The following is a 13659-nucleotide window of genomic DNA, read 5'->3' on the forward strand; positions in this document are numbered from 1 at the left end:
ACACACATCACAGGCATACACACATATAAATACACATAAATAACAATACATGAAATCATCTAGCATATATTTCTATGCTCTTTAAGGAAGGATTATCATTTGTGGTACTGATTAATAATAGAAAGAATAATATACATTTCACTGATAGTAGGATCTAATTTTTTAATAATACAGTAATGGTCATACAGAGAGGGAAACATTTTACTTTGTGTTTTAATGTGATGTCATACTGATTTCTTGTGTAGGGTTGCAAGATAAAATACATGATGTCCAATTAAATTCAAAGTGAAGATAAACAGGAAATAAATTTTTACTGTAAGTTTGAAGTATTTGAGACTTGTTATATCAACCCTGTTAGTTTGAAATTCATATGTAACTGGGTGTTTGAATCCAAGAGTTGAACCACAACCCACCTAACTCTAATTGATGATCATATGGCTTATTGCTGTTTATGAGAATAATGTTACAAGGATTATGATGAAATTCCACATTTGGAAGGGGCAGGGAGAGTAAAAAAAAAATAATCTTAGAAGAGCTTACATACATTATAGAAAGTCTGCATACTTCATATTTTCCAGGTATTCAGTGCTTTAATTTTATTATGTATTGACTCTTTCCTAAATAGATGAGTTAAATTAACAGGGTGACCACATCCACATGTGTGAACTCACAAAGCCTACTGTTCATTTTATGGGATGAATTTTATTTATCTGTTTGTTTGTTTATGTAAGTTTCAGGTGTACAGCTTTATAATTTGACATCTATATACATTACAAAGTGATCACCACCACAACTCTTGTTGTTATCTGACACTACATGGTTGACCTTTTTCACATATTTTGTTCACCCACAATCTCCTTTCCCTCTGGTAGCCGCTATGTCTGGGTTTGTTTTTGTTTTATTTTGTTCATTTGTTTTGTTCTTTTAGACCCCATATGTAAGTGAAATCATACAGTATTTGTCTTTCTCTGTTTGACTTACTTTGTTTAGCATATACGCTTAAGATTTATGCATGTTGCAAATGGCAAGATTCTGTTCATTTCTGTGGGTGAATATTATTCCATTGTATAAGTACAGCACATCTTTTTTATCCATCCATTTAATAGACATTTAGGTTGTTTCCATATATTGGCTATTGTAAACAATACTGCAGTGAACATAAGGGTCCATATATTTTTTTGAATTAGTGTTTTCATAGTCTTCAGATAAATACTCAGAAGTAGAATAGCTGGGTCATCTGGTAGTGTTATTCTTAATTTTTTGAGGAATCTCCACACTGTTTCCCATAGTGAGTGTACCAATTTACAATCCTACCAACAATGTATCAAGATTCCTTTTTCTCCAGATCCTCTCAGAAACTTGTTATTTCTTTTTGATTCTAGCAGGCGTTGGATGATAACTCATTGTGGTTCTGATTTGCATTTCCTTAATAGTGATGTTGTACATCTTTTCATGTGTCTTTTGGCCATCTCTATGTCTTTCTACCACCTATGTTTTCTTCTAGGAATTTTATAGACTCAGGTTTTATATTCAAGTCTTTAATCCATTTTGAGTTAATTTTTGTGTATGGTGTAAGATAGTGGTCTAGATTTATTCTTTTGCATGTGGCTGTCCAGTTTTCCCAACACCATTTATTGAAGACACTGTCTTTTTCATTTGTATGTTCTTGGCTCCTTCATCGTAGATTAATTGTCTATATATGTGAATTCATTTCTGCGTTCTCTCAGTTCTGTTGCACTGATTTGTGTGTCTGTTTTTGTATCAATACCATACTGTTTTGATTGCTATCTTTGTTATGTAGTTTTAAATCAGAAAATATGATGTCTTTGGCTTTCTTCTTTTTCAAGATTGCTTTGGCTATCTGGAACTTTTTTGTGGTTCCATACAAAGTTTAGAACTATTTGTCCTAGGGGCGCCTGGGTGGCTCAGTCAGTTAAACATCTGACTTCAGCTCAGGTGATGATCGCATGGTTCATGAGTTTGAGCCCCATGTCATGCTCTGTGCTGACAGCTCAGAGCCTGGACCCTGTTTCAGATTCTCTGTCTCCCTCTCTGTCTGCCCCTCCCCTGCTCATGGTATCTCTCTCTCTCTCTCAAAAATAAGTAAACCTTTAAAAAAAATTAAAAAAAAGAACTATTTATCCTAGTTCTATGAAGTATGCCATTGGAATTTTCATGGGGATTGAATTAAATCTGTAGATTGCTTTTCATATAGATATTTTAACAATATTAATTTTTCCAATCAGTAGGCATGAAGTATCTGTCCGCTTATTTGTGTCTTTCTCAATTTGTTTCATCTGTGTTATATTTTCATTTGCTTAGGTTTTTCACCTTGGTTAAATTTATTCTTCAGTATTTTACTCTTATCAGTGGAGTTATGAATGGAATTGTTCCCTTGGTTTCTCTTTCTGACATTTTGTTATTAGTGTATAGAATGCCATAGACTTCTATATAATTGATTTTGTATCCTGAAACTTTAATGAATAATTTATTAGTTCTAACAGCTTTGTGGTAAATTCTTTAAGGTTTTAAGTATATAGTATCATGTTGTGCAAATATCGACAGTTTCACTTCTTCCTTACTGACTTGGATGCATGCCATTTCTTTTCCTTGCCTAATTCCTGTGGCTGAGACTTCCAATACTACGTTGAATAAAAGTGGGGACAGTGGGCATCTTTGTCTTGTTCCTGTTTTTAGAGGACAAGCTTTTAGCTTTTCACTATTGAATATGATGTTAGATATAGGATTGTCATATAAGGCCTTTATGCCTACTTTGTTGAGAGTTTTTATAGTAACTCGCTATTGAATTTTGTCAAAGGCTTTTTCTGCATCTATTGAAATGATCATACGATTTTTATATTTCTTTTTTTTTAATATTTTTAAGTTTTTTTTTAAAGTAGATTTCACGGCCAGCATGGAGCCCAATGTGGGCTTGCACTCACAACCCTGAGATCAAAGCCCGAGCTGAGATCAAGAGGCACTTAACCAACAGAGCCACCCAGGTGCCCCATGATTTTTAATTTTTTTTTAGAGTAGTCTCTACACTAAATGTGGGGCTTGAACTTATAACTCCAAGATCAGGAGTTGCATGCCCTACCTACTGAGCCAGCCAGGCGCCACTGTCTTCCATTTTTCAAATGTGATGTATCACATTGATTTTGTTACTGTTGAACTATCATCCTTGCATCCTAGGAATAAATTCCACTTGATTGACTTTACATTTTAATGGTGTCCTTGTTTGGTTTTGATATCAGAGTAATGCTGGCCTTGTAAAATCTGTTTAGAAGCTTTCCCTTCTTTTCAATTTTAGGAAGAGTTTGAGAAGGCTGGGTATTGATTTTTTTTTTTTTTTTTTAATGTTTGGTAGAGTTTGCCAGTAAAGCTGTCTGGCTCTATCCTTTTCTGCGGGGAGAGGGGGTGTAGTAGGGAGGTTTTTAATTACTCTTTCAATCACCTGAATTGAACTATTTAGATTTTCCATTTTTTCATGACTCAGTCTTGGAAGATTGTATGTTTCCAAGAATTTATCCATTTACTTTAGGTTTTCTGGCTTGTTGGCATACAACTGTAGTATATCTTACAATGTTTTGTATTTCTGTGGTAACACTTGTAACTTCTCTTTCTTTTCAGACTTTATTTGCGTGCTCTTTTTTTTCTTGGTTAGTCTAGCTAAAGTTTTGTTTCTCTTCTCAAATAACCAGCTCTTATTTCATTGATCTTTTCTATTATCTTTGTAGTATCTTTTACATTTATTTCTTCTCTGATCTTTATTATTTCTTTCCTTTTACTAATTTTGGGCATTGTTTATTTTTATTTTCTAGCTTGTTTCAGTCTAAAGTTAGATTGTTTATTTCATATCTTGTTTCTTGATGTAAGCCTGTATTACTATTAACTTTCCTCTTAGAACCACATTTGCTGCATTGTGTAGATTTTAGTGTGTTTTATTTCTGTTTTCATTTGTCTCTACCTATTTCTTTATTTCTTCTTTGATTTCTTCAGTGACCCATTGCTTGTTCAGTAGCATGTTGTTTAATGTCCACATTTTTTTGTAGTTCTTTCCTTTTTTTTCCTTGTAATTAATTTCTAGTTTCATACCATTGTGGTTGGAAGATGCTTGATAGGATTTCAATCTTAAGTTTATTGAGACTTGTTTTGTGACCCAGCATGTGATCTGTTCTAGAGAATGTTCCATGTGCACTTACACTTGTACACAGAATGTGTATTCTGTTGCTTTTGGATGGAATGTTCTATATATATCTATTAAGTCTATCTGGTCTAAAGTATTGTTTAAATTTGATGTTTCTTTATTGATTTTTTTTGTCCTGATAATCTATCTATTGGTGAGAATGGGGTGTTAAAACCTACTATTATTGTATTTCTTTCAATTTCTTTAAGTCCACTAATATTTGCTTTGTATATTTTGTTTTCCTATTTTATCTGTTATTATAGTCTTTGTTTTAAAGTTGATTTTTTTCTGATTTGAATGTAGCTATTCAAGCTTTCTTTCATTTCCATTTGTAATGTATATCTTTTTCCATCCCTTCACTTTCAATCTATTTCCTTACTTTTGAAGTGAGTCTACTGTATGCAGCATATAGTTCAGTCTTGTTTTTTAATCTGTTGAGCCACTCTATGTCTTTTGATTGACAAAATTAGTCCTTTATATTTAATGTAATTTGATCAGTATATACTCATTGCCATTTTGTTAATTGTTTTCCAGCTTATTTTGTCATCTCTGTTCCTTCTTATTTTTCTTTCTGTCTTCCTTAGTGGTTTGATGGCTTTCTTTAGTGTTATGTTTACATTCCTTTCTCATTTACTTTTGTGTATTTGTTACAAGTTTCCTGTTACCATGAGGTGTATTTGTTACAAGTTTCCTGTTACCATGAGGTTCACATAAAATATCCTATGTAAATAGCAATCTATTTTAGGTTGTGGAAACTTAATTGAAACATTCAATAGCTTTACCTTCTTATTTTTTCCCACAGTTTACATTTTAATGACACATTTTATATCTTTTTTATTTTATGCTTCCACTAATTATTATAAGTTTAGTAAATTTTACTACCGTTTTCTTTTACCTTCATGCTTGCTTTATAAGTGATAGATCCATTACCTTTGTTACCTATGTATCTTTCTATGTGATATTTTAATTTTCATATGTTTTCTTATATTTGTTAGTGTTGTTTATTTTTCACTTAAAGAATTCCCTTTAACATTTCTTGTAGGGCTTATTTAGTGGTGATGAACTCCTGTAGCTTTTGCTTGTCTGGAAAGCTCATAATCTCTCCTTAAATTCTGAATGATATTGTTACTGAGTAGAAATTTCTTGGTTGGTAGTTTTTTGTTTTGTTTTGTTTTTAAATATATTATGCCATTCCTTCTGGCCAATAAACTTTCTGCTGAAAGATCTTATAGTCTTACAGGGTTTCCCTTATGTAGCAAGTTGTTTTACTCTTTCTGCTTTTAGGGTTCTCTATCCTTTACTTGTACTATTTTGACTATAGTCTGTCTTGGTGTGGATTTCTTTCAGTTCATCCTATTTGGAACTGCTTGGGATTCCTGGACCTAGATAGCTGATTCCTTCCCCAGATAAGGGAAGTTTTTAGCCATTATTTCTTCAAGTGGTTTTTCTGGGCCCTTTCCTCCCTTTTCTTCTTCTGGGATCCCTAAAATGCAAATGTAATTCTGCATAATGTTGTTCCAAAGGTTCCTTAAGATAGCTTCACTCTTCCTAAATCTTGTTTAATTTTGCTGTTCTGTTTAGGGTAAGTCCCATTGCTTTGTTTTCCTACTCACTGATTCATTCTTCTACTTCATCTAGTCTGATATTGAACCCCTCTAGTGTATTTTTCAGTGAAGTTATAATTTCTATTTGTACTTTCCTATATTTTTTATCTCTTTGTTAAAGTTTTCCCTGTATTCATACATTCTTCTCCTCAGTTCAGTGAATACCTTGATGAGCGTTACTTTGAAATTATAGGCTGCTTATCTCAGTTTTGGTTAGTTCTTATTCTGAGGTTTTGCCTTATTCTTTTGTTTGGAACATATTCCTCTGTCTTTACGTTTTATCTATTTTTTTTTTTTTTGTATTAGGTAAGTCATATAATATTCTTAGTCTTGAAGGCATAATCTTATGTAGGAGATAGTTTGTACAACTCTGAAGCACAATGTTGCCTGGTCACCAGAGTCAGTGCTCAAGGGGTGAACTCTTTGTATCTTCCTGAAGTGCTGTGGTCATAGCTGTGATGCCTAGGTGGGTGGGGCTCGTACTTGGTTTGACTATGGGATGCAACTGTCATTGCTGCAGTGCATTTGTGGGTTGGGATGGTCCCTGGCACAGTTGTGTGGGCATCTGGGACTGCTCCAGTTGGGGTGGGGTTCTCAGTGGAGCATTCCTACTGGCACTAGTAGGTTAGAGTGGAAAATCCAAAATGGCTTCTGTTAGTGCCAGTTTTAGTAAAATAGACTGAGATCATAAAATTGGCCTCTGCCATTGTCTCAGTCCCCAGAGAGAGTCCTGGCTGTTTCCTGCCTCTCCAGCAGGATCTTTAAATTTAGTAAATAGGTCTCCTATACCTATGGTCTATGCACTTTACAAATTGATGTTTTTGTGCTGTTTTCTGGATTGAGTGAATCTGTGCATTAGCCTTTTAAGAGCAGGTTTTGGGTTCCCTGCAGTTTTATAGTTTTCTTGAATGTAGTCTGTCTTGATTTTCAAAGCCCAGTGTATTGGAGGTTCTTCTCTCCTGTGTAGAATCTAAGGGTTAGGGTGCTTGATGTGGAGCTTAGCCTTTTGTTCTTCACAGAAGAGTTTCATACTTTTGATATCACTCCCAATTCTGACTTGCCCCAGCTGGGGTGTGGTTTCATTTTCTGGTGACTCTGATGTCTCTGGCTCTGTTTTCCCTCTTGATACTGTCCTTTTATCCTTTGTTATTGCCGAGGTCCAGTCCCAGAAGGTCCACGGGTTCCAGAAGGATGAATGGCGTCGGCAAAAATAACAAATGGACACAGACAACAGCAGTGTGTTAGACTGGCCACTTTATTGTAGCAAACATGGCATTATATTTGTTAGCAAATTCCTTATAGCGTGCGTCATCTATGTTTTCTGGCATTACCTAATTCTAAAAAAATTCCTTTGTGTAATCACCCATTAAGGAACAACATAGTTATTTTCTTGTAACGTTCCCTCCTGCCCTTTCAAGGTCATCTATCTCTCAATACCTCAAGTGTAACGTTTACAGGGATATGACTTCTTAATGGTTCCTTTGAACCATTGGCAGTACAAGGAGCAAAGGTATTTGCTTTGGTCTGGGGTGCCGGGAGGGAGCCAAGAGGGCCCTGGGAACCCACGCCTTATGCGCTCCCAGAGAGACAATGTATACCTAGGAACGAATGAACCATTCTGTACCTTAACCCACCAGGTCCAATCATCATCTGGAATGCCTCCTGGGGGCCAAGTGGGCCTAGGGTTGGAGTAACTTGTATCCATAGATACATTCCCTTGTTGCTGGAGTGGGGATTTCGAACCTATTTGTCCCCCTCCTTGGCTGGGAAATATATGGGGCTATCCTTCCTGTAGGTGGAGGAGTCTTTATAGGGGGTGGCAAGGGCTGGATGTAGGGCCGCATAATTTCCCTGCAGACTCTTATTTCTTTCCCCAATGGTTCTTTTCCCAGGGGGCTTGTTGTGGGCAATTCCCCAACTGACAAATCCCCAGGTACTTTCATTGGGAGGGGGGCTGCCCTGACCAACGCTAAGGCCAAATTACAGAACAGCAGGAGTACGAGAAGCTTCACTGTCAGTGGGCCGCCATGCTGTCCCGATCCGTTCACCACCCGGGCCCTGCCATCAGGCTGGTTGGATAGCTCGGCTTCCAGCAGCTATGGAGGCTCTGTTCATTAAATTTTCAAGTCCGTTTTGGCGTAAATTATTCTATATTTAGTTGTAGAGTTGTTGTGTCCATGGGGGGAGATGAGGTCAGAATCTTGCCATGCTGCCGTCTCGAATCTGGCTCCAGAATCTATAGTTTTAATCTCAATGGTATCAGGATATACAGAAAGCTCTACTCAAAATTAGCTTTCTTTAGAAATGAACGCTGTTTGGGAGAGAAATGATTTCTCTAGGAGAATCAAGGAAAAAAGTTGATGTGTTTTTTCAAAGAGATAAAATCATCTCAGTTACAGAAAGAGGGATAAAATGAAAGGTCAGTTGTGTTTGATAAAAATGAGCTGTCATCCAAGACACTTCATGACACACGTTGAGCCCATGTTCCATCTGTGTCAACTTTTCCTTTCAATGCTATGATTCCCCAAGGGAAAAACAGAAGATAATAATGGTTGAGTAACAAGTCTTGGGAGGTTATTCATGTGTTTATTAGTTTGTTAAATTAAGTAAAATGTTTTGTGCTGGTGTTAGAAAAAACTCCTACTGGGATTTGTTAATATGTTAACTTGCAAAGGGATCCCTTTGGAATAACAAAATATGTGGAAAATAGTGTTTTATTTTAAGGCTAAACTGAAACAAACTACAGGTATCCTTTTTTTGTTTCCAATAAAGTATCTTAACTTAAATCTAGCACATGAGATAATATATATAAAATACTCAGGGTAAATTATTGATACATACACTGTGGTGGTTGTTTCTTATTATTCACATAGTGAGATTTCTGATACAAATTTCATAAAAATCACAGAGCTGGAGTTTATGACTAAGATTTCACTTTATCTTTGGAAGGGTTGAACACTAGTAGACTGTCTTTCTAAATACAGGGTATCTAAATATCCTTCTAAAGAACCAAGTTCTTCAGCCATTTTTTGGTAGTCATTTCAGTTAATGGAGTATTTTCCTTGATTTTCCTATACCTACGTTTAGATTTTTATATTGGTGCCTTATTACTTAATTTGCATGTTTACTCCTCACTGGGAGTGATGGGGGTAAGATTTTACCAAAGTACTCTAGGTTGCTACTTTTTTTTTAGGAGTTCTACTGTGAGAGATTATGACCTAAGATATCATTAATTTTTATTTTATAGAATCTACGGCTTCAGTTTAGCCTCTTTCAAAAGATATGCATTGAAGATAGAAAAAATGACTAGAATATTCAAATTAAATAATAAAATAAAATCTTATTAGTAAATAGCAGTTCAATTTTTAAGCCCCTTTTTTGTTATAATGAATTATTAGTTTCCAGTGACATGTCTTATAATTGCTTTTGTTGTGCAGCTCTTACAATCTTTACAGTCTGTAATCATGTTATTGTGTGGCATGCCAGGTAATTTCTCATTGAAAAAATATTTTCTACTCCTGCCTTCAGTAGTAAAACCACTCTTGTAAAATAAACACTTGTTGAAGAGACTGCCATTCTGTATAGTATTATGTGATCCATTCATGAAGGAGAAATAAAATTAGCCACTGTAAATGTATATGTGTTTCAATTAAGGTTCTGAGAGAAACTTAATTCTGTGTTATGTAAAAACCCAAGTTATTTGGACTGCTCTGCATCTAATTTCCCCATGTTGTCTTTGGAAACAATGTGCCAAGTATATGTCATTGAAGTATATTTTATTTCTCAGTGTCTATCAAGGAAGAAAAATGGTTGTGATGGTTGAATATCTTTATGATGTTGGACTAGTTGTTCTTAACATACAAGGCAATTACTGTCAGCCAAGCATCGCTAAGGGCAATAGAGCATATCCTGGAAGTCAGAGTAAGAATAGACTGTTCTTGGTTTTCTTAAGACAAAGCTATTCAAAACTATTTAAAAGTTTTTTTTTTTTTTTAAATCTAAAATTGTCTTTCAGCTTTTGTAAACAGAGTTGCTTCTTTCTAGGTATGCAGTTTGTGGCCTGAATACTCAAATATTTAATTGTGTAGTTGCTATGTTATAAAGTTGCATGTGCCCGGACACACTATAGGTCACCTTATTTCCTGTAGGATTTTTCTAGTTTAGTAAACTGAATCAGACCAACTATCTTTTTTATTTTTCCCCTTTTTTGTCTTCTGTAGCTTAAGGACTGGAATAAAGACTAGTTGGTCCTAAATATCTTTCCATTTGGTCTCCTCTTGAATATGTATCAGAATTCTTAAGTGAATGAGTTATTAAACAATTTTAGTTTGACCTCACATCCGAATTAAAAATCTAAAACCCAATCATCTCATGACCTAAGCTTGCTGAATTTCCATATCTCTTATAAGTATGTCTTATGCAGTATATCTTGTCCAATGTAGGGTTGGGCTGGAACATGGGAGCTGTGAGATCATGACCTGACGTGAAATCAAGAGTCAGATGCTTGACTGACTGAGCGACCCAAGTGCCCTCCAGTTGTCTTTTTTAAAATAAGTCATTCTCTAACTTAACCAATTTAATAATTCTGTCTGAGCTGGAAATAATCACTGATTGCACTGACAACAAAATAGTCTCTTGTTGATAAATATAATAAGTCAAATCAGAGTTCAGAATCATACTCATTTTTGAAAATTCCTTTTCCCTTTGTTTCTATAATATTTACTACCTCTGCTCTCCTCCATGTACATTCCTTCCTGACTTTTCTTCTGTATTTTTTCTACTGTTTTGCTCTTCTTGCAAATGTGTTTAAGATTATTTATTTATTTTGAGAGAGATTGCAAGCAGGAGACGGGCAGAGAGAAAGGGAGAAAATCCCAAGCAGCCTCCACACTGTCAGTGCAGAGCCCAAGGCGGGTCTCAATCTCATGAACCATGAGATCATGACCTGAGGTGGATGCTTAATCAACTAAGCTACCCAGGTGACCCTCATTGGCGAAATTTTTAAATATCTCCATTGATGCTTCTGGTTCATGCTGCTTTTTTCTTACTGTGTATTGCCTACAAAGCCTTCAGTGAGTACACTGAAGTGACTATACTGATGAGTTCCCGAGATTTTCCTGACCTGCTAGCACTTCTAGAAATCCTCATTTGGATACTCAAAATGTCTCAAAGTGGATTCATCATGGGTCTTGTTCTACAGACCTCTGTGTCTTCCTCTTTCTGTATTCTCTTTCTTAGTGAATAGCATCATTTCCCCCTATTTCCTAGACATTTTCCTTGAAGACAAGTGTGGAAACAGATGGGTTTTGTGAGAAAAATATGAGGCAGTTTCTTCAAAGTGGATTTTATATATTGTGGATATGGTAGGGAAGGTGTGTTTGGTATTTAGGAGAGAACAAAAGCAGACATTCTGAACCCAAACTGTGGAAAATGAGATTATGAAGTAAAACAAGTAGGCTTTTGGGGGCAGTATCGAATGCCTATTTGATTTTTTTTTTTTTAATACGAGGATAGGAAAATCAAGGGAGTGACATAGAAAGAGAATTAATAGACCTAATCAAATAAATTTCTTTCCTATATCATAAAGGCGGCCTTTCAAATTAGTGGAAAGAAATGAATTATTCAAGAAAAGATGTTGGAACAACAGGCAACTACTTGGAAAAACAATACTGTTGGTTTATTCCTTATGACATGAACCAAAATAAACTCCAGATGGATTATAGATTTATGTTCAAATATTGAAAACAAATTTGTTACACATGTCAACTTAGCCCAGAAAAATAGAAGTCTGTATGTTTTCACAAATTTAGGTACATTTCAGGAACAGATATGAGACCTTTTAAGGTAAAAATTCAGACTGCTGTTTTATATTTCAAAATTCTTAATATTTATTTTTTAAATATTATTTCACCCATTATGCTAAGTAAGTAGATAGTGGGGGAAGCCATGGGGTCAAACCAGTACAGACATTTCTATTTTCCTATTCCTGAGCTCACTCTACCTAGATATGAAGACATTGGCTGAAAATTTCCCAGATTCTGTTAGGACAAAAATTAGTGATTACTAAGAGAATCAATGAGCAGTTATGCATCCTTTGGGGAATGAAGAGAGGAGTGAATGGGATGTGTTCTAAAAGAGTATTTATGGGACGCCTGGGTAGCTCGGTCTCTTGAGTGTCTGACTCTTGATGGCAGCTCTGGTCTTGATTTCATGCTCATGAGTTCAGGCCCTACATTAGGCTCTGTGCTTGGGCGTGAAACCTGCTTTAAAAAAAAAAAAAAACAACTATGTCTCAGGACAATGTGGAAAAAATACATTGCTTATAATCAACTTGAATGCTCAGGAGAAGTTTTGACTCAAGTGTTTCTCAGTGTTTCAGTTATACTCGTACATTATTGGGTTGGATAATCTTCAGGAGCACAGACACCATTTACCGTGTAGCAAAAATACATGAACGCATAGAGTAATGAGATTGATCACCTGAAATGTTCAAGAAGAAGTTTGATTGTGTCATGACTGCTTTTGATCTGTTCAATTCATTCACACCACAAATGACTATTGAATAACTCCCACATGCCCTTCTCCTTGAGTGCTAAGTATACAAGTTATAATGCTTCATATCAAAGAGCTTACATTAAAAGTCAAAGATGGTGTAGTTTAGTAAGCGCTGTAATAGTAATGAAAGATGCGGGAGCCCTTTCTGAATTAGGATTCACCTAATCCAGAACTGGTGAATAAAAGAATGTTTCCCTGAGGAGGTGTTGCCAGAGTTAAGTCATGAATAATGATGGCAAGTATCAGCTAAAAGCAGATGTGGGTGGAGTAGAAGGGAAAGGCATTTTCATGTAGATGAAAAATATGTATATGGAGGCGCCTGGGTGGCTCAGTCAGTTAAGCATCTGACTCTTGATTTCCACTCAGGTCATGATCTCATGGTTCGTGAGATCGAGCCCTGTGTGGGGCTCTGTGCTGACAGCACAAAGCCTGCTTGGGATTCCCTCTTTCTCTCTCTCTCTTTCTCCTTCTGCTCCTCCCCCATTCTCTCTCTCTCAAAATAAATATTTTAAAAAAAGTATGTATACAGATCTGAGGCAGGAGACCATAATATGGAATATTTAGGGAACTAAGAGTGGCTTAATGAGGCTGGACAATAATATGCAATTCCAGGAAGTGGCAAGAGAGGGGGCTAAAGGCGCTGGATCATAAAGAACCCGTATATACCATGATAAATTCATCACTTTATCATTAGGGCAGTATGAAGCAGTTGACTTCAGACTACTGTACCGCCATTTCCTATTTTTTTTCTCTCCATTTCCCTTTAATACTGTACAGTATTTTTATTCAGTTGTAAAATGACTTCAAGAGCAGACACAGGGAACATTACTGACAGACCTCAGGGTACAAAAATACCACTTGTAAGGGTGGCTAGTTGACTTTTTTTTTTTACACTATTTTTAAGAAGTTTGCAAGTTTATAGTGTCATTAAATTTGTTTAATGTCAGGATTACAATCAAAGCCATGAAGAATGTTTTATTTTGCAGGGATGGGTGACTGCAGCATAAATTCGACAACGCAGTAACAGTGGTTTCTCAGACGACAGTGGGCATCAGAATCCCCCAGAGGGCTTGTCAAACACAGCCTGCTGGCCTCAGCCCAGAAGCTGTGATTTAGCAGGTCTAAAGCGGTGCCTGAGTATCTGTATTTCCAACAGGTTCCTAGGGGGTGCTGTTGCCTCTGCTGGTCCCACACCACACTTGGAGACCCACTGTGTACAGGAAGCGAGCATTTATCTACAGCACCAGTATCTGCCATGCAGGCTGCACATCACACACACCTTATGGCAGCCTGCAGAGGCAGTTGGTTTGCCCC

Source organism: Prionailurus viverrinus, chromosome B1 (assembly GCF_022837055.1).
Source record: "Prionailurus viverrinus isolate Anna chromosome B1, UM_Priviv_1.0, whole genome shotgun sequence".
Taxonomy (NCBI): domain Eukaryota; kingdom Metazoa; phylum Chordata; class Mammalia; order Carnivora; family Felidae; genus Prionailurus; species Prionailurus viverrinus.